Genomic DNA, 25,234 nt, shown 5'->3' on the forward strand with positions numbered 1-25,234 from the left:
CCTTGAGGAGGGCGGGCATGACTCACAGTCCACGTCCCACCGGCTCCCTCTGATGCCCCCTGACAGAATAAGGCTGCAGGGGGGATTGTGGGTGTGTACACGTGTGTGTGTGTGTGTGTCTGTGTGTGTGCACGTGTGTTTCAGCACGTGTGTATGTCTGTGCATGTATACAAACCTGTGTGTATGTGTGTGTTCGCAAGAGTGAGCATTTGTGATAGGAAAAGGTGTGTGTACGTGTATATGTCCTTGTGGGCATGTTGTGTGTGTGTGAGTGTGTTTTTGTGTGTGTGTTTTTGTGTGAAGAAAAAATGTGTATTATAAAGATGGCCTAGAGAGGGTTTAAACCGTTTTCATCTTCGAGGGCCCACTCTGTCTTCAACAAGGTCCAGAGGGCCTCACTGAAAACATGAAGGAAAACAATCCCAGTCGAAATATGCAGAAAATTGTCCGTCTTCCATCGTTTTGGAAATGTTTCCCTGGCTGTTGAGCTTCTGTTTGGATGATTTTTTGTGAGATGGCACAGTCAAGGAACTTTATGAATATACATTAGAAAGTCTATATACAGTTTATATGAGTATGTACTGTATATAGTAATGAATACACACATATATACAATACATACATACATACATACCAAAAGATATACATACCAACACAAAAAGGGCATCCCAAATGGCACTCTCTACCCTATATAGTGTACTGGTTTAGATGAGAGGGAGTGCAGGGTGTCATTTAGAGCATGATAAACCCTACGTCTCTCACTTTGCTGCAGAGTTAATAATGTGATCAATCATTGATTGGCTGAACAGTCCATTCACCCCAGCAATGACCCTGCTCCCCTCTGAGCTGCTCACAATGCCCTTCGCCATGGTATATTGGCAATATACCACAAACCTTGAGATAATGTATTGCCATTATACACTAGGTACAAGTGCAATTTCAAGAGTAAAAATGTATGTGATGTGATACCTGTTGTATGTGGTCCCATATGACAGCTTTCAGCCAAATTAGGATTCAGGACTCAAACCATCCGGGTTTATAATATGGGATAACTAGCAGCAGTACATAGGGACTGTTCTGTATGTGATTGGAGCTGTGCTGTTGGGCCTTCTTGATGTAGAAGACAGAGGTCCTCCCTGAGACCTGTGATTACAAGACCACAGCTGCCTATCACACACACACACACACACACACACACACATATTCATCAATGTTGATGATAATTTCACACAAGTAGGTGCAACCACTTCTACACAAGATATTTCCTTTTATATTAACATTTTCTTGTTAGAGTTGGGAAAGTAGGGGAAAGGGATATGGAAAACACTCATGAAACACTGGGGAGTGCGAGGTTGGAGGGGGCTGGTATCACGTATGCCACAGGGAATGTCAGTGTCACGACCTTCCAGCGAGAAAGAAAAAGATCTCGAGACCCGCTTATCTTGCTCTTCCATCTGTAGTAGATTTTGTGACATGAGGGCCTGCGCCTGGAAGAAAACACTTCTGTCTCTCCAGCCGTGCGCTGTCTCCTTTCAATAATTATATTTTGGTTGCGTGCGTATTGACACGGTTTTGATAACCGTTACATTTGAACTATAACTTCATTTACCTTTTCCAAGTGTTCTGTGTTGGGAAGACACAGAATAATCGAAATCCAGCTGAAGTAAAACAGTGAAAGGGGCGTGGCCGAATTGGCTGAGTTCCTCCTCCAGGGCTGAACAACCGTTTGGACCGTTCGAGCTTTTACAGCGTGCTATTCCTTCATTGAGTTCAGGAGAAAACTGTTTGCATAGCCTACCGATTTCTCTCGCTCCCCTCGTACGGTGCATGTCCAATTCGGGTCTGTAGTTCTCAGAGCCTCTGGAATTTGTTAGCTGAAGTCAAACGGCTAGTTGTTCGTCCCTTGGACAGAGAACTTCTAATTGGCTGTTTTCTGTTAATCTTTCTGTTTTTTTTTTCCTGCGCTGATTCAACATTTTGTTCTCTGGCGTCTTTAGCGAACACGGCGGAGCTCGCGCTGAGGTTTGGGGCTAATATGCGGTTTTGAGGTAAGAGTAGTGAATGTAACGTAATGGCTTCATAAGGAAATAATTGTCTCTTACGCTCCGTTTCTTCAACTTGTTATGTTTGTTTAAGTGTGAGGGTGGAGAAGTGATGGATAAAACAAATGTTGCGAAACTACAGTATGCCATGTAGACACTGTTGTGCCATTTTACGCTTATTTTATTTACCACGGGCTTTTATTGGAATATATACCATTGCAATGTAACGTTGATGCCAAAATCACAATGTTATTAATGACATATTAAGTGGGTATACTGTACGCAATGTTGAACGCAGTGTTTTGTTTCTGATACTGCTTGTTGATACTGCATTATTGTTCTAGTTTACTCTAAGTAAAGGTTGTTGTTCTAAACGCGGTATACATTGATCACACCCCCACATCATGTGTGTAATGAATCAAGGTAGTTAAATTATATCTGTTGAATGTCTGGCTCAAATGACATAATTTCCTAAAGGGACGTTCATTATTGTGTCCACTTTTTTCTGCGTCGGGCATCGACCGAGACTCAGATGAGTGGAAATCATAAGGTGCGGACGTGGATCCCACGACGGGTAAATTACCATGCCTGTTGAACTTTTAACTATCGATTTTGATGTAAAGGGAAAATCTGGAGGCAGTGCATACATTTTCAAAGCTATAGTTAACCAATAGTTATTGTAAGATTCTTTAAGAATGTAACTTATACGTGTCTCGTGAGCTTAGTTTAACGGTTGTACCTAAATGGAAACCAAAATAACCGATTGTTTTACTCCGTTGTTTGTAAACAAAGTAAATGTAAACAAACATTCTGCTGGCTGAAAACATCGTTGAAACTGTAGTGTTGGTATCATGGATGATCAGACCTTGGAATCCATAGCGTTGTCTATGGATTTACAGATTTCTCCAGCCCAAACCCTCTTTTTACGGCTTTTACGGAGACTGGGGCCAGGAGAGCTCTTTGTTATGGTTTCAATTGCGGATTCCCGATTTACCTCACCATAGTCTAATGTTTCAAGATGTAGTATTGTATTGTCAACGGAGTAACGGATGTCATGCATTATAACGCAGGCAATTGTATACTTCAACACGATTAATCAATTAATGATGGCCTTTTAATAATGATATCACACCATTATATTCATGACATGCATTCTACCAAGACACAATGAGATTTAATCTCTGGCGGTAAGAGCAACTTTGACCTGATTTACCAAACAGTTTTGCTCTTTGTGCCCAGAGAGGGGGCACACTGAAGGGGGTTGAAAGGCATGAGCCGATGTATGTCAGTCTCCGCGCATCAGGCTGGCGTCTTTCCCACAGAAAGTGACAGTGTGGGACGCACCCGACACAGGGGGTCTCATCATAACGGAGGCTTGCCGTCCACAGCGCGCAGGGTCACCAGATGGGAGCCTCTCAAGCTGTCTGCGTTGGAGGCACCTTGGCCCGGGGGCAGGCGTTCACTGACTGTTAACATTAATCAGAGAATAGGATCATGTGGGCTTCTGTCCTTCTATTAGATTTGAATGCACAGACCTCCATAGGCCTGCTGGTGATACTCAGTGACGATAACAATAGCAGGTTATTTTGAGTTATATTGGCAACCTTTGGGCGCTGACATTTCCTGTTCCATTATGTTTAACGAGGTTTGTGCTGTTGGCACTTGTTCTATAGTTGCCGATAAGGCAACACACACACACCTACACACAGCAAATCAGGTATCAGGTATGTGGGTGTAAAGAGACTGGCTCAAAGGGATCCATTAGCACATACTCTCTGGTCAAGAATGTGTGTGTGTGTGTGTGTGTGTGTGTGTGTGTGAGGATGCTGGCCAGCTCAGCCTTGTTAAATTCAGAATCAGTCTTGTAGAGTTGCTGTACCTTTGAGCCTTGTCCAGCTAGTGTTCATTCCATACCAGCTGTCTCCATACCAGATGTCTCCATACCAGATGTCTCCATATCTACTGTCTCCATACCAGATGTCTCCATATCTACTGTCTCCATACCAGATGTCTCCATATTTACTGTCTCCATACCATATGTCTCCATATCTACTGTCTCCATACCATATGTCTCCATATCTACTGTCTCCATACCATATGTCTCCATATCTACTGTCTCCATACCATATGTCTCCATATTTACTGTCTCCATACCAGATGTCTCCATATTTACTGTCTCCATACCAGATGTCTCCATATCTACTGTCTCCATACCAAATGTCTCCATATCTACTCTCTTGTATACCAACTTTCTCCATATCTGTCTTCATACCAATTGTCACCATATCTTCATTCTCTATACCAACTGTCTCCATATCTACTGTCTCTATACCAACTGTTTCCATATCTACTATCTTTATACTGCGCCTGAGACTAGAATAAAGTCTATAAGTAGCTAATAACCATAGGTTAACTGGTTGACAGACTGAATAGCTAGCGGGTGGACATACTGACTGGTTGGTTAGCTGGTGGACAGAAGGACAAACAGACTGGCTGGTGGATAGACTGATGGACTGACTGGTTGGTGGTGGATGGACTGATGGACTGACTGGTTGGTGGTGGATGGACTGACTGGTTGGTGGTGGATGGACTGATGAATGACTGGTTGGTTGTGGATAGACTGATGGATGACTGGTTGCTGGTGGATAGACTGATGGATGACTGGTTGGTGGTGGATGGACTGATGGATGACTGGTTGGTGGTGGATGGACTGGTTGGTGGTGGATGGACTGATGGACTGACTGGTTGGTGGACTTACTGGTTAGCTGGTAGATGGACTGACTGGTTAGTGGTGAATGGACTGATGGACTGACTGGTTAGCTGGTTGATAGACTGACTGGCTGAAGACGTACCCATACATTAGCAGTACAACAGCACATGGGGAACAGAAACTGAACTAGTTACATTGTGATTTGATTTGGTGTAACTATAATATTTAGTCATTGATTACCAAGTGCCTTTCTCTAGACTCTATGGGGTTGTACAGCTCAGTAGGGTTGGACGATAAATCAAATTATAATCAGAATTACAATATTGACGTGTACAACTTCCAAATGACCAACAATTTACGGCTACAGAAAATGGTGAATGGTGAATTTTTGTAGATTACTATAATAGCTGTTTCTAATTTGTTCAAATTCTTAATGGTTTTTCAGTGTTAGTTTGTCTTCACACTGCAGCTGCTGGCTAAGATGTCTGCTTTGAGCTGGCGAGTTGCAGCAAGATATTGTCCCACATGCACAACAGCATGGTTAAGAGTTTCAGTGTCAGCGCCTATAACAGGGGTATTAAAATCTTACCCTACGAGTGCCGGAACCTGCTGGTTTTCTGTTCTGCCTCATCATTAATTGGACCCACCTGGTGTCTTAAGCCTGAATAGGTCCCTGATTGGAGGGTTGCAATGAAAAAATGGAACTGGCTTCAAGGGCCAGATTTGAATAACCCCGGCCTACAACATCCTTAATATGGGAGACAATATCACTCAAGCTTTGAGAAGGTTTGCCTAAGTAGCTATGACAACAGCACAAACATAGCAAACACTTTTGAATTAAATGAGTAGTTAATCTTTTTTGACCAAGGCTGCACCTTCAAATCGGTAACAAGTGTTAAATGTATTTGAAAATGTATTTGAAATTTATTTAAATCTGTTTTATAGTTTTCAGTTATTCAGTTTAATAGCAGTATCTGTGCTGTGATTTCTATGATCTCTATTTTTAAGTGAGATATTCTGCACTGTTTACACCCATGTTTGAAAATCCTACATCCACATCATAATAATGAATCATAGTCGTAATAATTAATCATAATTGGAATAATAAATCCTAATTGGAATTGCAATATTTGGCAAAATATCATGATTCAGTATTTTATCCAAATTTTGCTGCCCTTACAGCCCAGCGAGCCAACTCCTTTTACCTGGCGGAGAGGAGCCATCTCCAGGGACAGACTGGCCATCTGGCATTTCAGGCAAATTCCAGATGGGCACAGCCATTTTAAGCCCAGTGGGCTGGTGTAATTTCCCAAAAAAATTTGCTTTACAATTGTAGTTTGCATAATAATATACTATTTATCTCCAGAAATGTGCTAACAGTACACCTCTTTGTTCCTTTTAAAAATAGTGCGCAGAAAGTGTACTGCATACTCAGGATGTCACAAGAATCAGTACTTAGATTCCAGTTTGGTACCAAATAAAAAAACTGTTCTGTTAATACATAAAATGTATTGATAAGAGAAAAAACACTTGATGTATTAGAATTTTTTGCATTGGTATGGAAATGTTTGTTGAGCCTGCCTGCTACCAAACCAAGGGGCCTCCAACTCTCTCTGTCTGTCTGTGTCTGTCCATCTCACTGACTTTGTATCTGACTATTTCACTAACAGAGGATCTGATCTCCCCATCGTGATTTATGGGTTGGGTTAGCATCAAATACATTTATCTCTCTCTTTCTCCCTTTTCTTACCAAAACCGAATTTCTGTAAGCATGAGAGTTTTTAGGGCATAAACTTAACACACACAAACACACACACACATCAAAGTGAAGCACAATGACTTTTGTTTCCTGGCTGGGTGGGAGAACATTTGCCTTGTCAAAGAAAGAAAAAAATGTTTATATGATGATGGTGGAATGGCTGCCAACATGGATATCTAAAGACACACACACACCCCCATACTATTGCCTAACATTCTTCTTTTAACTGTGTTGACATGAGTGATGTTGGAAAAGCAGAAGCCGTATCTTAATTTGAGTCAGGTTCACACTGCTGGAAAATAAATCTGCAGCAACAGGATATGTTAATCATTATCTGCATTATAAATAATGGACACTTTTGTTTTAGCTAATGCATTGTAAGAAATCAAGTTCCAAGTTTAAGGAAAAAATACGACGTATTTTTGAATCTAGATATTACCTGCAAAACAGAGTAGTCAAATTTAGATATGTCATCTGCAGTGTGGTTGTCCAGATACTGCATTAAGCAACCTGGTCTCATTGGAATATGTAAACTCATGTACATAAAGCTATGGCAACCATTTCTATGGCATATAAATTTCATATGATATATTACCTTACATAAAATTATATTGCAAAGCGCTGCCAAAACGTATAATACATTATGAATTGGCTAAAACGTAACATATGTTATGAACGCTAGATAAACATATAATTTGTTACGAACGCTATGAAAACATGTTACAAACGTTACTAAAACACATAACATATTAGGAATTTACAGAAGACGTCCCAGCCCTGTCTCGAACTGGCAAAATTGAGCTCTGCAAATGGGCATCCTACCCACTGCTCCATACTAGGTTATCTGATTTAGGCCTTACCAAGATTGTAATGGCTTTACCAAGGTTGCTAGCTATGGCCTTACCAAGGTCGCTACAATATGTAATAAATGCAGTTTAACGTTAGGTTTCACAGCACTGGGGTTAAGGTTAGGTTTAAGGTTTGGGGTAAGGTTATACAATGAAAAAGGTTAAGTTAATGTTTGTTTAGGGTTAGGTATCACAGCACTGGGGTTAAGGTTAGGTTTAAGGTTTGGGGTAAGGTGATACAATGAAAAAGGTTAAGTTAATGTTTGTTTATGGTTAGGTATCACAGCACTGGCGTTAATGTTAGGTATTGCAGCAAAGGGTTTAAGGTTAGGATTAAGGTTAGAAAACAAAATCACCTGTAACATATTGTAGCAACCTTAAACCCTCCTCTAATGGGATGTCCCTAATTGGAGCAGTCTGTAGTGCGCCTGTCTCTGGAGCTGATGGATGCGGGTTCGAAACACTGGATTATTACTCTAACGTTACGTCATCTAATTTAATATATCGTTACAAATTCGACTGTCAAAGAGTTTTGTATAATTGTTTACGTATTCCAAAGAGAACAGGCTGTATTAATATCCACAGGAAATAAACCCAAATGCCAACACGTCTTACAATCAGAACACTGTTATAACAGAGTGACGTTGCATTTCCTTAAATATATCAGACAGTAGAAACATTTTACGGAACAATCACATTTCCACCCAACCGTGATAAACTGTCAGTGAGACCATCATACTTGTGTAACACACACACACACAGCCAAATAGAGACTAACATTAGGAAGGATGGTTCCATTGTGTATTCTTACTCCCCATCCAATCTAGACCAGATCCATGTATTGGTTGATAAGAATACGAAGGTGTTAGAGACCCGTGGCATCCTCCTCTGGAGCCACTGATTTGAGCTGGGCTATCTGGCCTGACGTAGTTGTAGATGCCTTACAGCCCTGATATTTAATGTCATGTGTGTGTCATGGTTCCACGTCATGGTTCCACAGGGTTGAGATTCTTGACCTGTGCTCTTTCTTTCACTCACTCTTCTGCGTTTCCCTTTGTCATTCTCTGACTGCATGTCTCACTCTCCTTGTCTGTCTTCCTGTCTCCCTCACCTCATCTGCCTGTCTCTCTCTCCTTGTCTGTCTACCTGTCTCTCTCCTTCTGTACCCGTCTCTTTCTCCTTCTCTGTCTACCTGTTTCTGTATACATGATGTGGGTGAAGGCTGCCGTAGCTGTTTTCATTCCAGACCATTTCATTAATTCTACAGTCTCCTATGTACAGTATATCTCCTATGTACAGTTTATCTTCTATGTATTTCTGTGTTTTCTCCTCCCTCTTTCTCTCTTGCACTCTCACTTTCCTCAATGGTATATGTCTCTTTCCTCTTTATCTATATTTCTCTTTTTCTTTTTACGTTCCCTTTTTTATCACTTTCTTTATATTTCCCCGTTCTTCACACCTTTTGTACGTTTCCTCTTCCTTAATGGTTTTTCCATCCCCTCTCCCACCTTTCCCACTCCTCCTTATATCTCTCACTTTTCAGCCTGCAGGGTACACCTCTCTGTATCACTGGGGTTCAGTGGAGCCAAGCGGTACAGAAGCCAGTGACAACAGGCGATAACACAGGGTTTAGATGGTAGGCGGTACAGAAGCCAGTGACAAAGGCGGTAACACGGAGTGTAAATGGTAGACGGTACAGAAGCCAGTGACAACAGGCGGTAACACAGGTAGTAAATAGTAGACGGTACAGAAGCCAGTGACAAAGGCGGTAACACAGGGTGTAAATGGTAGACTGTACAGAAGCCAGTGACAACAGGCGATAACACGGGGTGTAAATGGTAGACGGTACAGAAGCCAGTGACAACAGGCGATAACACAGGGTTTAGATGGTAGGCGGTACAGAAGCCAGTGACAACAGGCGGTAACATGGAGTGTAAATGGTAGACGGTATAGAAGCCAGTGACAACAGGCGGTAACACGGGGTGTAAATGGTAGACGGTACAGAAGCCAGTGACAACAGGCGGTAACACAGGGTGTAAATGGTAGGTGGTAGAAAGGCTGTCTGGGTAGGTCACGTCTGTGCCGTTGTCTTTCCCATATCGTACCAACCCCACTGCGTTCCTCTGGCACCATTCACCGTGCTGCGGTCCTCCCAAACACACACACACACGCACTCGGGCACACACGCACTCACTCTGGTCTGCTGAGAGCCCGGAACTAAATGGAGTATCTATCTATTGGCTCAATGAGAAAATTGCTTTTTTCGATCGCTGGAGGACCCTTCATTTAATGCGTGTGATGTGAGGGCCTGAGTACCGCTGTAATGGACGCAGTGTGTTTGTTGTCAAGAGACTCCAGCAAAATGGAATTTGCTTTTTACCGTGGCATGATAAATAATTTACACGCCAGAGACTGGAGGAAAGGTGTGTGGTTCTCTTTCGTCAGCGTTGTAAAAGGCCCCAGGCTTCGACACACTTCACACGCATTGGAATTACACCCGTTTTTGTATTTTTTATTTAGCAAATTTTTTTTTATGTTCAAAGACCGAGATTGTGTCGTCTCGCACATAACCGTGTCACGTCATAATCTTTTTATAGCCAAAAACAACACCCGGCCTATAATCTGATTAGTGGTTCAGTGTTTGAGAACAGTGGATGTTCACGTCTGCTTTTCAAAATGTGCGTGAGGTTTGTTGTGATGATGGCTCCAATCGCTGGGACTGTAAACATGTAGGAAGCCGATGACATGCACCTGAACAATTTGGAAGTACTCTATGTTATAACACATATGTTCACACACTCCAACAACACACAGTCCCCTCCTACATACGTTTATTCACTCAAACACACACACACACATTCCAATACACTGGTATGCGCACACACACACACACACACACACACACACAAATATATACTGACTCACACTGAGGTGGTTTCACGGGCAGCTGGCAGTGAGTTCAGGGTCCACTAAGAACAGTTCACACTGCTCACACACACATGCGCAAACACACACAGGAAGTATGTCTGTTCAGGGGCCTCTCTGACACTTTATCTAAAGGAAGCAGACCAGTTGTATGTCTGTCGCTTTGCTCCTCACCTCGGCTGCTCAACCCAAGGCTTTTTGTGGCTTATCTCATCCTCTCCTTATTTCCCTTATATAATAGCCAGACGGAGGACCGGCTAATGGGATAAAAGGTGTGTGTCTCACAAGCTGGACCAGGGAGATAGTGATTGGAGACTGACAGGGGAGTTAGATGGTGAGAAGAGGATATATCCAGTCTCTGATAGAAAAGACCAATCTATCCTCACTTTAAATCCTCCTGGTCACCTCATCCTCAATTTCCTCCACACTGTTTTTGAGTCCTTATAAGCCGTGTCACTCGTGTCTGTTAATGACTCATGCTGCTGGCTGTTATATAGAGACAGAGAACTCATCTGTCATCGTTTCTCCCACCATTCTATTAAATCTTTTTACTGTGATTGCTGGGAAGGAGCCTCCCGTCTATTCATCCCAGAGGCCCTGGGGATCAGTCCGTCAGTCATGGATTTATCCCAGAGGCCCTGGGGTTCAGTCATGGATTCATCCCAGAGGCCCTGGGGATCAGTCCGTCAGTCATGGATTCATCCCAGAGGCCCTGGGGATCAGTCCGTCAGTCATGGATTCATCCCAGAAACCCTGGGGATCAGTCCGTCAGTCATGGATTCATCCCAGAAACCCTGGGGATCAGTCCGTCAGTCATGGATTCATCCCAGAGGCCTGTGGGTCAGTGGTGGATCATGGATGCCCAAAGAGGGCCTCACAACGTATTTTCCCTTCTTAGTCCTTAATTTTACTAAGCTGACATATGAAACTGTTTTAAGGTGCATATCCCGTGAATCATTGGACTTGTTGAGTCGACTACATACACAAGTATTGAAAAATCTTTCTGTTTACACCCAACAAATTATTTATTTCATGCATGAGTGGCCTGACATTTGCAAGGCTAGCCAATTTTTATTTCAAAGGTACTCAGCTTGCCTTAAAAGGTTCCCTAAGTTTGTGTGCATCGTTCAGCAAAACCTCAAATAGTATGCTTTTCCATAGTCTCTCTTGACTCTAAGTGACATGTTTACTGGTCTGTAGCTCCAACTGTTAGGTCCTTGGGACTCCTTTGTGACAGCATACATAGCCATGTAACCATGACCACATTTTTATGTAGAACCAGCTGGGAAAGTCATGGACTTGCCTTTCTGTCTGTATGTTTGTCTGTCTGCCTATCTCTATACTGCCTGTCTCTCTGTCTGGTAGAATGGAGAAGAGATGACCTGACTGGTAGAATAGAGAAGAGATAAGCTGACTGGTAGAATGGAGAAGAGATGACCTGACTGGTAGAATAGAGAAGAGATGAGCTGACTGGTAGAATGGAGAAGAGATGAGCTGACTGGTAGAATGGAGAAGAGATGAGCTGACTGGTAGAATGGAGAAGAGATGAGCTGACTGGTAGAATGGAGAAGAGATGAGCTGACCGGTAGAATGGAGAAGAGATGAGCTGACCGGTAGAATGGAGAAGAGATGAGCTGACCGGTAGAATGGAGAAGAGATGAGCTGACCGGTAGAATGGAGAAGAGATGAGCTGACCGGTAGAATGGAGAAGAGATGAGCTGACCGGTAGAATGGAGAAGAGATGAGCTGACCGGTAGAATGGAGAAGAGATGACCAGACTGGGAAAATGGTGAAGAGATGAGCTGACTGGTAGAATGGAAAAGATTAGACTTGGCCCTTTAAACAACCCTTTAGAGCTGTGGTTTGACTTGACATTCATTTATGGTATTTCATGGTAATGGTCTTGTCAGTACCAGACCTCGACAGGACACAGAAGCCTGGAGTCAGTAGATTTTGAAATCAAGGGGAATTCCAGCGTTAGATTCCAGAGAAAGCGGGTTGTGGTATAATCTTACAACACTCTATTAGGGAAACAATTCTGTTACGCCATGTGATACTGGGTTGTGCTCCACCAGCTCCCACCAACACTGCAGTCTTTCACTGAACGTCCTGATCTCTCAAAACTGGCAATTAAAAAAAAGTCAAGAGATAAGCAGCTACTGTTTGAGTTTTTTCTTGCGATTAATTTTCTCTCCAATGTCTGGGTTCCTGTTGTGAATCTGTGTATGGGCTGTGTCTATGTTACCACAGAGGACCCGTTCATCACCATAATTAGGAGATTGTGTCCCTATTTAAAATGTGGATCACTGAATTAATATGGTGACGAAGAGATTTAATGAAATACAGTTGCCAAGGGACTGTGAATAATGGCAGTTTTGTCTTTGGGGGCTATAAATGCTACAATCATTGAAATAGGCCAGGATTCACTGAATCATTTTGATCAGACAGAATAAACCGAATCATTGCAATAGGCTTGGATTCACTGAATCATTTCAATAGACCACAATTCGATGACTCATTTAAATAAGCCAGGATTAAATTAATAATTGAAATAGATCAGGATTCGAAGAATCATTGAAATAAGCCACGACAAACTGAGTCATTGAAATAGCTCAGGTTTCAGTGATTCATGTAAATAATTCAGGATAAACTGATTCATTGAAATGGCTCAGGATTCTGTGGTTTATTTAAATAAGCCAGATAAATTGAATAATTGAAATAGCTCAGGGTTCACTGAAACCTGCCAGAGTAATGTGTCTTAATTCGCAATATTCATCCTATATTCCCACACACTTGTAATTCTGGACTGTATAACAGTATGATATTCCTGTATGCGTTTCTACCAGGTAGTCGCAGTTGTCGTTTTTTGAGGGGACCGTTGGGGAAAGATACTAACTACGTATGATTGATTGGTTTCATTACTATTTTTCGGCTTTTAAGATTTCCATTTTCTCTCTAGCAAACTAAAGTAGAAGTCATATATATACATAGATATTGTAATTGGGAAGGGAGCTGGGAATGGACACCGGATGTGTTCCAGGCCCTGGAGGGCATTCTAAAGCTACAAGGGCTGAAGGGAGGAGGTGGGGTAGAAATCCAACCCATTTTGTAGGGAGGCGGCTTCATCTCTGTGGCGGCTTCCTAGTGGGGATTTGGGATGAATGGGTGCTGCGGGATTGTAGCTTTGGCAGCTGCTCCGGCACCCTCCGTCTCCTGGCCATTTGTTACTCCTCCTCCGTTTTTGAACATTGCCTGCTTCATCTCCTGTTCTGCTACTGGGCCTTAGCTGCTCCCTACGGGCCCCTCCAAAGTCTCCTCGGATGAGGTCCCACGGAGAGGCAGGTATGTAGGGGCAGGGTCTGGCCCAGGTGCTAGCTTCTGGAATATTTTGGAAGCTACCAGAATTTCATTTTGGCGGCGTTGGTGCAACACTTATTTGCCGCGTCCAGTTTATTGATTATCATCTGAAATTGCTGAGGGTTGATCGTTTATAGCTGTGTGTCTTGGTCTCTTCTTCTAGAAGAACTGTAGTTTGTTGTCAAAGCAATGTTAACGCTGTCCAGAACTCTTCTCTTAACCCTGGTAATTAATGGCTGGTCTTTGGATCATAACTGTAACTCACTAGGCCTTGAAAGTCATTTTCCTTTTCCATTGGACACACAGACTGACAAACACACACACATACACACACACATGGACACAAACATAAACACACACTGACTCAGGCATTCCTCTGACTCTTTTCCTCCGGCTTCTGTTCTTTCTCTTACCAGTCCCCAACTGTCTCGAGTCTGTCTGTCTCTCTTTGTTGCCTCTCCCTCTATTTCTCTCTCTGTTTCTCTTCTTCTTTCTCTCTCTCTTTCTGCCCCTCCTCTCTTTCTTTCCTTCTGCCTCTCTGGTCTCTTGTCTTTTCTCACCATTTTCTCTTTCTCTCTATGTGCTTTGGCAAAGTGCCTTTGGGATTCTCCTCCTGCTGCTCTTTCTGTTCAGTGCGGTGTGAGTTGAGTGTTACAGGATGGACAGACAGATCAACAGACAGACCGACATACCGACAGACGGTCAGACCGACAAAGAGACTGACAGACTGACAAAGACACTGACTGACAGACAGACTGTGTAATGAGGATACAGGCACTGTGATGTAATAATGTTGTGATGACATTCTAGTAATCCACTTTATAGCCTACACTTAAATACACGGATGTAGATATCTCCCACACTTAAATACACGGATGTAGATATCTCCCACACTTAAATACAATGTAGTTGTCTCCACTTTATAGCCTACACTTACATTAATGGACTTAGGTATCTCCACTTTATAGCCTACACTTACATTAATGGATGTAGATATCTCCACTTTATAGCCTACACTTAAATTAATGGACTTAGATATCTCCACTTTATAGCCTACACTTACATTCATGGATGTAGATATCTCCACTTTATAGCCTACACTTACATTCAAGGATGTAGATATCTCCCACACTTAAATACAACGTAGTTGCCTCCACTTTATAGCCTACAATTACATTCATGGACTTAGGTATCTCCACTTTATTGCCTACACTTACATTCATGGATGTAGATATCTCCCACACTTAAATACAATGTAGATATCTCCACTTTATTGCCTACACTTACATTCATGGATGTAGATATCTCCACTTTATAGATTACACTTACATTCATGGATGCAGATATCTCCACTTTATAGCCTACACTTACATTCATGGACTTAGTTATCTCCACTTTATAGCCTACACTTACATACAGCTCCGGAAAAGATTAAGGGACCACTGCACCTTTTTCTTTCCTTTCCAAAAACGTTGAAAAGGAAAGTTTTGAATGAGGAACAGAAGCGTTGAATTTGCAGTGGTCTCTTAATTTTAACCCCTTCTGTTCCTCACTCAAAACTTTCCTTTTTGACTTTTTTGGAAAGAAAAGAAAAAGGTACAGTGGTCTCTTAATTTTTTTCAGAGCTGTATAAGCAGCTGGATATTTCACTGACATTTTATCACACACTAGGGTCCTCAAATTACACTCTGGACCTTGAAGCCAGGGCAGTAACACTTGTTTTTTATAAACATTTTTTTACATTCTTCCACTCAAATCAGGGACAGATTTAGGTTTAGTAAGGATCAGGTATTGCATCAGGTAAAATCATCAATATTCCAGTCTTTGTGGGGTATTGAGGAAGTCGAATATTCCAGAACTAGGACTATAAATTCAAATGGATTGGCTGATTTGGCCAGGCATAAACCAAACTGAATTTTCTTTAAAGGATAGATGGTTTGTTAGTAATGGCCTAGGAATTTAGCTTGATTTAACTTTTAATTAAAAAAAAATTTAAAGTGTTGTTTGGGCTAGCCGCCATCAGCTAATTTATTAAAGGATCTGGTTTATGAATGGAAGTCAAATTAAACTGAGAGGATGCTGTTAAAACAGATTTATGGACCTGGAGCCAAAGGGCCCCAAAAGGCGCCCTGATCCCTGCGTAGTGCACTTCCTCATATCAGAGAGGGGCCATTTGGGCTCTGCTCATGGGGACTCGGTGGATGTGGAAGACGTCAGTCATCGTTTGCTGTTTCTGCCCATTTTCCGTGGTGGCAGTCAAAGAATTATAGAGTGGCTTTTCTGAGAATTATATCGGGACTCATTTTGTTCTGCTTCACGGTCCATGTTGAACACACACACACACACATTTGTGTCAGCCTCTCTTTCTCCACAGAACACACTGGCAGTTTATGATAGAAGCTATGTCTTCCCTACTGGAAAAGGCATAACTGGGCTGCCTAACAACAACCCCAACATTACGATGTACACGTGTCCATGGGCACACACACGCACCACTGTACCATTCCAGAGAGTATTTACCCAAACTCTACTTGTGTAATTAGAGGTTGTTGTTAGGCATCCCAGTTATGTCTTTTCCAGTATGGCTGTTTGCTTGAACGTTTGGAAATCTGGGCTAAGTGTCTGATCTGCAGCAAAGGTAACTTAGTCTTTCTGCTTACCTCAACCCTTTCCAATCTTTAATCTTTGATTTGGAGGAGAGTGTAGTGTGCTTCAGAAGACTAAAATGGGCTAGCAGGTTTCCAAGTCCAGTATTTCAGTGTAATTATGTGCACATTTCCAGTTAAAGTGAAGGCTTTACCGCTGTATTCTCATAAATAGTTATATTGTTAGGCTGTTTTTCCCCTCTTTCTCTCTCCAGTCTGTTCTTCTCTCTCGATGTTCCTTTTTCTGAGGCCCACACACAGCCATTCTCCTCTAATCCCCTGTAGTAACACTTATATTACCCTACCTCCCACTGGTCTATTAGATTCACAGGCTCCCGCCACACACACACACACACACACACACACACACTGCCTCTCGACCTCCCACTCCACCTACCCCCGTGGCATCGCACCACAGCCAGGTGATGAGCAGAGTTTGAGGGTTTGATTGAAATATGCCCTGTACAGTCTACCTGTGGAGAGGGACGGTGAGGGTGTCCAGGCCAGTGTACTGTCCCCTGCCAGGTGACTGATGATGTTTTCCTGAAAGCTGCGCTGGGATCGCCTGTTATTCACATCCAATTAATGGGGGGCACCAAATTTTTCTTATCCAGTGACTTGTGCTACTTCTTCTGCACTTTCTTCTTCTTCTGCGCCTTGTTCTTCTTCGCCTGAAAAAGTATTCGCCCCATTTTCTGATTTTCTCAGAATGTTATAAAATCTTTAAAAAGACACAATACCGAATGGAACCTATGTTGTCAGGGAACCTAATAAATAACATAACATTTGGATACCTCATTTACCTCAGAAATACAGTTATGCAAAATCCTGTGTGAAGAAGTGGGTTACAATACATTTCCCTGGTGCCGCATGTGCCCCTTCAGGCTCAGCGTGATAAATCACTGTGTGGAATGATGCTGTGAATGACGTTGTGGTGTTTCCTGAGGACGTCATTTCACTCCAGGTCTCACTGGGTCATCCTGTCTGCCGCATGCTGTACATTGGACTCCTTGGCCCACCTCCTCTAAATAAGACGTCCTGTCAGAATGTCTAATGGCTGGATTCATATCTACAAGCATTAGGCGGTTAGGCGGTTATTTTTACTCCGGTTCCAGGGACAGATGATTACAAGGCGAGGCTGAGATAAAGAGGCCTCGTGATTATTTTATGTCTTGAGCTTTATGAAATTTTCAGCCCGCTGCCACTTTAAAAGTGCACCCCTCCAGTCTGTGGTGTTTGTAGGTCAGCTCCCTGAAACCCTCTCTGTCCTCCGGGTACACAGAGCAGGTCAACGCACGTCTGCATAGGCCTGCGTCCCAAATCACACTCTATTGCCTACATAGTGCTTCACTTTTGACCCGATTCCCATGGGCCCTGGTCTGAAGCAGTGTGCTATGTAGTGAATAAGCTGCGATTTGGGATGTTATGTAGTTCTGCTACACAGAAAGGCTAGAAAGTAGCTGTGTGGCTATAAGGACACCATGTCTGCACTCACACCCGCCTGCCTAGGTCTGTTATTTTTTGACCAATCACGTTGGATCTTTCTGCATTGCCATATTTCTTCGGGGCAGATCTGATACTGTCTGTTGCTTTGTCAGTGCTAGCCTGTTTGTGGCTGTGTCAGTTCTAGTCTTTCTGTTGCTCTGTCAGAGATTGCCTGTTTGTGGCTGTGTCAGTCCCAGCTGGTCTGTTGCTGTGTCAGTGCTAGTCTGTTTGTGGCAGCAGTTATCGGTAGGTTATAGGAAAGCGATCAGTAGAGGAAGGGCCCTTGGTGGCCGACTGTAAATGATGCAGTGGAGAGACTGAAGAAGGGGACAGCGGCACTAGTCCCAAATGCCACCCTATTCCCATAATAGTACACTACTCTAAGACCAGATTCATATGAGCCCTGATCAAAAGTTGCAGACTATACCGGGTATAAAGTCTCATATGGGATGCAGTCATATTGATGTCCTTTTCAGGTGGAAAGTGGAGCTGTTTACCATACATGCAAACACTTACATGGCCATTTGTCAGAGGGAAATGTATGCTAATGTGTTCTGTGAAGTATAATCTCCTGTGCTCTTCAGTCCTAATCCCTACCTTTCAGTACCTCCTCTCTCTCTTTAAATATGGCAAAGAAGGAGAATTCACCAAATGAGGGCAAAAGAGGCAGGGAGACAGTGACACAGAACGATGGACAGCGAGATGAAGGGATAGGAGAGAGCAAAAAGTTTAGACAAGGAGATGAAAATGAGAGAAGGAAAGAAAGGGAGAGAAAGAGAAATGTAGAAATAGACAGAGAGACCGAGACCGACAGATATTTAGAACGACAGAGAGAGATTTACTCGGATGAAACCTGTAACATTTTGATATGTGGTTTTACTTGGCTCAGAAAGGCTCCTGCTTGACATCCAGGATCCGAACAACATGTTTTGTGTAATAGCATTTTCCATCTCTGTGTCGTTCTGAAACCATGTTTGAGTGTGTGTTTTTGTGTTTAGTTTTTCCATCTCTGTGTCCTTCTGAAACCATGTTTGAGTGTGTGTTTTTGTGTTTAGTTTTTCTCACATTTTTCTTTTTTTAACGTTTCCCATGTCAATGAAGCTCATTTAAATACACACAAAAAAAGAGGGAGCTAGCGAGATAGTGAGGAAAGAGGACTGGGGGGAGACAGAGAAAGAGCGGAGCCAGAGGAGGAGAACGATGAATGGAGTGTGAGACAGTGATAGCGAGTAGGAGCGAGGGAGTATGAGAGAGAAACAGAGGAGGAGTGGGTGAAGTACAGAGTATTCACTAGACTGATGTAACCATTAGAGGCTTATGGAAGTTGTTTGATATTGTCAAGGAAATATATTTCATTATCCAACCAACTTGTGTTTCAGACAGAGTAGCCAAAACGCACACACATTTTTGACAGCTGGGTTTGAGGATGAGTGTCGGCGGGCTTCTATTGGTTGAGTTAAGCAGGGGAATGGAAACACGCTTGAGTTCTTACACACAGACACGAAACACACATAGACACGAAACACAAATACACATATTTTGTTTTTTATTCTGCAGAGGAACATCACACATAACGGGAAACGTTGGATAGGAACCCAGTGATTACTTATGTCATCCCTCTACCAGAGAGAAGAACGCCGGGTAGCGTAATCATTGCCACCTGTGTCTGTCCTTGCGTGTGTGTGTGCGTGCACGTGCCAGGGCTGTGCTTGTGTGTGTTCAGATAATGCTCAGAGGGTGAAGTGATTAGGGCCAAGACAGAGTCAGACAGTTTTCATTCCAGCATCGCTCCAGCATCGCTCTGGCACTGTGCACTGTGAATTTACATTATCATTATCATCTCTACCGATAACATTTGGTGTTCGAGGAGAATGGAAGGGAGAGGGCAAGAGCTAAGAGATGAGAAGACTAAAGAACAAGAACAAGAGAAAGGAGAGGAGAGGGAGAGGAGAATCAAAATCACGTTTTTCCCTCCAACAGCACTTCCATCCAGATATCGACCATTTCCTGCCTGGATGGTCTCTCCAAGGCTGTCTTCAGATGCGGCCATAGTGTCTCCAGATTCCCTCTGTCTGAGTCCCTAGTTTTTATGTAGAAATAGTTCATGTGCTGGAGGATAAGGGCCTGTCTGTATTGAGGTGTCTTTTTGGATCTAAGGAATGTTCTGTCTAATTTCTTTGGTGTCCTGTTGAATCTTTGGAGGACCTGCTTCCATGGACCACGCCTTGGGACTACCTGGCCTTGGTACTACCTGGCCTTGGGACTACCTGGCCTTGGATCTACCTGGACTTGGGACTACCTGGCCTTGGGACTACCTGGCCTTGGGTCTACCTGGCCTTGGGTCTACCTGGCCTTGGGTCTACCTGGCCTTGGGTCTACCTGGCCTTGGGACTACCTGGCCTTGGGTCTACCTGGCCTTGGGGTACTGGTGTTCCCGGTCCTTGTACACCTGTATGTCTTGCAGATCTACCTTCTGCCTCCAGACTCTAGACAGCCAGTCTGTTATCTGAACACACAGAAATATTGATTGTGGCAGTCATTAATGACCTTTTGTCTGCACTTTGTGACTGTTGATGTAAAAAGGTATCCATAAAATAAATGTGATTGATTGATTGAAGTGACCCTGCTTAGCTTCAGAGTCATGCCAGCAGGATTCATGGGGCCATGGTCAATGAAGCGTTCCTGTTCCATTTTGTGTCTTCAGACGTGTCCAGGAATTATGGTTGAGCTGTATAATAACAGCATGTTATATAAAAATAGCAAGTATAAAATTTGGTAATGACAACAAGCTATATAACAATAACAAGTTATGTAATAATAATAATAAGCTATATCGTAATAACAAGTTATATAATGATAACAAGCTATACCATAAAAACAAGTTATATAATGATACCTAGCTATACAGTAATAGCAAGCTATATGATAACAAACTATATAATGATAACAATTTACATAGTAATAACACAATATATCTTTGACAAGTTATACATGAATAACAAACTATATAATAATAACAATTAACATAGTAATAACAAGTTATATAATGATAAGTTATATAGTAATAACAAGACCATAGAAAAGCCCTTGTGTCAACCAACTGTGTAATGCTCTTACTTTCTCACTCTCAAACACTAACACACCCAAACACACTCATAAGGCTCAAATGTGAAACTAGCAAATTAGGTCCAGACTCCTGGATGAAAGAAGATGATCTCAGAAGAGAATGACAAGAAAATGGCCTCCCGGATGGTGCCTCGGCTGTGAGAGGGTTGTAGATGCAAATTCAATACTAAATGATCTGTGTGACAAGAGGAAGAATAACAGTAATAAGGGAAAACCAAGCTTGTGCACACAGTCCTTCACGTCATTTAAAATGAATTGCTCTCCATCTCTGGAGCCATAACCGCGTTCCCTTATCTCTTCAGGCCGTTCAGAGTGGCTTGCACACAACCCCACTCTTAACACACTGTTCTACTCATAACAGAAAGCAGATGTTTAAACCCATTTTCCTAGTCACAACAACCTCAATCATCTCCGGGTGAGACAGAGCCAACTGACTCAACTTACTATAGACCTAGAACATTTCTGCGTCGACTACTTTTCTAGGCATTCCATTTTTCAATCTGAAACATTTCCTGTCGTTCGGACTGTCCAAACATCTTTCTGGCCCTTTTCTGGTGTTTGTGATTCATGTCTATGTGTACGTGTGGGAATTCCCCACAAAGATAGTAAAGCCTGACAAATAAGTCTCCACAAGTTTTTTTTGGTGCTTTTTTTTGGCTAAGGGGTTCTGGTTACGGGGTTAGGTTTAGGGGACATTGAGCGTCATGTCAGAATTGGCCTTACAGTACATTTAGGTTTAAGCATTACTGGTTAGGCATGAGTGTCAGGGCTAGGTTAGGTTTAGGCATTAAGGTTAAGGTTAGGGTTAGGCAACAAGGAGAAAACGACAAAGGGGTTTGTCAAATGTTTTCATTTTCTTAGCTTTCTATTTGCTTAGATTTGGCAGATAACAATTTCAATTGCACTAATGTTAATTGATAGTTGGTTGGTGCATTATAGGAAGAATACGCTAACAGTGATTCTTTATGGAAAAGACTGTCAATTACAAACAGCCTGAAGTGATGAGGATAAGTGTTTGCGGAAGAGCTTTCTTCTCCAGTGTTGTTTTTCCATTGTCATTCTCAGCTGAGATCATCTTTTATTTCCCGGGGTCTAGATATAATCACGCTAGTTTCACATGTGCTCCAAATGCGTGTTTGTGTGTGTGTGTGTGTGTATTCCAGTCTACCTCAGGCGTATTTAAAGCGATTCCCCTGAAATGACTAAATATTCCAACTAGGGCTGTCTATCAGTGAATTCATAATGTGTTTGGACAATGACACTTTTTTAAAGTCCAGGGCTTTTGAGGTTGTTTGAAGTTATATAATGACTTTAAAAAACGATTTTAGGGAATTTCCATCCACATCGGACACCGAATAATGGGCAAATTTGCACAAACTTGGGCGGAGTTGCTCCAACTTGTGTGGGGGTGTGTGTGTGTGTGTGTGTGTGTGTGTGTGTGTGAGGTGGCAACTCATCCCAGGCTAGTTGGAGGACAGCAATGTACCTCACGCTAATTGCACTGCAGTAAAACAAAACCATTGTGTTTTGAACTTTAAAGGGTCTGAGCGGAAACAAGTGCGCTTTGAAGATCCTGCGTGACAGAACACTGGACATGCATCAACGACATTACACTGTATAACGGCAGCAAGCGTGCAATATTAATGATTTAACATGGACGGCCCCTAATTCAAACAGCCTCATTTTTCCCCCGACCCAAAGTTAGTTTTGTCAAGCTTTTACTGAACCCGAGACAACAGAGATCTGAGTCTGAGATCTTTTAAGACTTTGAAAGGAGACACCCCCATTTTGTATCTTTCCACCTCATTATTATACTGAAGCTGTGCCCTGCTTTCTGGTAATCTCCATTCTCCTTCTGCCTCGTCCATATCTTTACCATTTGGCTCCTAGCTGCCATCAAAGAGATCCGTCTCATGCAATGAAATTAATGAGAGATAAAACATTATTTTTTACATTCCAGCCGCATTAACCCCCCCCAATGCTATATTATCCCATTGTGTCTGGATTGGGTGAAGACGAAGGGACCCCCTCCCTTGTCTTTCATCACATTGCCTCTGAATGACTAGATCAGTGTGCTCCAAATGACGCCCTATTCCCTTAACAGGGTGCGTCTTGTGACCAGGGCCCAAGGAGCTCCAGTGGGAAAGTAGTGTGCTTGACCGGGTGCCGTATTATATGTGCCCGCTGGCTTTTTTCCCCGGCCTGAAATGGGAGTGCCAACCCCGATGTTGTTGTCATCTCCAACAGGCTTACTATTTGGCTGAGACTGTTGCTGCTGAGGTGCAGTCATTCTACAGGTGATTAGTAACTGAATCCATCCGTCAGAGTCCAATGGTTCTGACAATGAACATTAAACACCCTAGAAGCCTCAAACACACCTCTGGACATATTGGCCAGTTTCACTCTGTTTTTTGATCAGGGACTGATTTAGACCTGGGACACCATGTGGGTGACATTCATGATGCGATGGAACAGAAAACCAGCTGGCTCCGGATCTCGTAGGGTAAGATTTGAATTTCCCCCCACTAGAACAGTAGAACCCATTTAAGGGCTTGAACACTGAAAAACAGTACACATTCCTTTCTGTTAGCATCAGTAAGTTATGTTTAGAAAAGATGGTGTGATCAGCGATCAGAGATCAGTGATATCCCAGATGGACTTTTTCTGTGTGGTCCAAGCTGTTTTAAACTGAGCTCACAGAAACAAATATATATCTGTTTAGATATATAACACTCCATTGTTGTAGGGTTACTAATGCACAGCTGACTTGGGAAAGCTTCAACACACGGGCACACGGCACATACACACCAACACTTAAAGAAAAGTCTGAGTGAACACTGACTCAGAATCAGCTATGGCAGTATACAGTGTATCACTGCACATATGGCTCCAGACCATGCATTCATCCTATTCTATACCATTCTCTCCTATCCCATCCTATACCGTCCTATCCCATCCTATTCCATCCTATACCTTCCTATTCCATGCTATACCATCCTATTCCATGCTATACCATCCTATTCCATGCTATACCATCCTATTCCATGCTATACCATCCTATACCATCCTATTCCATCCTATACCATCCTATTTCATGCGATACCATCCTATTCCATCCTGTTCCATGCTATACCATCCTATCCCATCCTATTAGATTAGATTAAATTAAACTTTGTTGTCAATTTAACAAGTACAACGATATGCAGTTAGCATCTAACCAGAAGTGCAAATAGAAGAGGGCAGAAAATTTAGAAGATGGCTGAAAACTATACCATCCTATTCCATGCTATACCATCCTATTACATGATATGTCATCCTATCCCGTCCTTTACAATCCTACACCGTCTTATCCCATGCTATACCATCCGATCCCATGTTTACCATCCTATCCAATCCTATACCATCTTATCCAATGCTATACCATGTTTTATCATCCTATCCAATCCTATACCATCTTATCCTATGCTATACCATGTTTTATCATCCTAGCCCATGTTATACCATCCTATCCCATGTTATCCAATGCTACATTATCCTAGCCCATGTTATACCATCCTATCCCATGTTATCCAATGCTATATCATCCTAGCCCATGCTATACCATCCTATCCCATGTTATCCAGTGATACATTATCCTAGCCCATGTTATTCCCTCCTATCCCATGTTATCTAACGCTACATCATCCTAGCCCATGTTATACCCTCCTATTCCATGTTATCCAATGCTATATCATCCTAGCCCATGTTATACCATCCTATCCCATGTTATCCAATGCTATATCATCCTAGCCCATGTTATACCATCCTATCCCATGTTATCCAATGCTACATTATCCTAGCCCATGTTATACCATCCTATCCCATGTTATCCAATGCTATATCATCCTAGCCCATGTTACACCATCCTATGCACCATGTTTTTTATAGGTCCCCATACAGGGACCTATTGCTAGTCTGAATCTTGGACCTCATCCAAATGTCTCAGTTTCCCCTCTGCCTTGTCTCTGTTGTTCTCTTTCTCCATTTCTTCCTCCATCTCTCTCTCTCTCTCTCCCTTCCTCCTATAAATCAATATGATGTAATTATGTAAACTCCCTTTCCCACAGCCCAGGTCTCAGCGAAGCATTGCATTCTTACAGTAAAATAGTGTGTGTGTGTGTACACATTCTCACAATGAAACAGTCTGTGTGTGTGTGTGTGTGTGTGTGTGTGTGTACGTGTTTGTGTGTGTGTGTGTGTGTGTACTTGTTTGTGTGTGTGTGTACACATTCTCACAATGAAATAGTGTGTGTGTGTTTGTGTGTGTGTGTGTGTGTGTGTGTACATATTCTCACAGT

At 42.5% G+C, this 25,234-nt stretch overlaps 1 protein-coding gene across 2 annotated transcripts in view; it reads left to right on the plus strand.

Annotated features, from left to right (window-relative positions):
- Nucleotides 1-1,742: 1,742 nt before the first annotated feature.
- The window catches only part of tspan18b (tetraspanin 18b), a 60,090-nt gene continuing 36,598 nt past the window's right edge, over nucleotides 1,743-25,234 (plus strand). Inside the window, exon 1 of one of the 2 annotated variants that reach the window (XM_034288478.1) lies at nucleotides 1,743-2,048. The gene's annotated coding sequence lies outside the window, so the exon portion shown is untranslated. Of the gene's footprint in view, nucleotides 2,049-13,605; nucleotides 13,627-25,234 lie in introns of those variants that run through there. The other variant, XM_034288479.1, reaches the window with a different exon arrangement.

The sequence above is a fragment of the Esox lucius genome, chromosome 19, assembly GCF_011004845.1.
Source record: "Esox lucius isolate fEsoLuc1 chromosome 19, fEsoLuc1.pri, whole genome shotgun sequence".
Classification (NCBI taxonomy): Eukaryota; Metazoa; Chordata; class Actinopteri; order Esociformes; family Esocidae; genus Esox; species Esox lucius.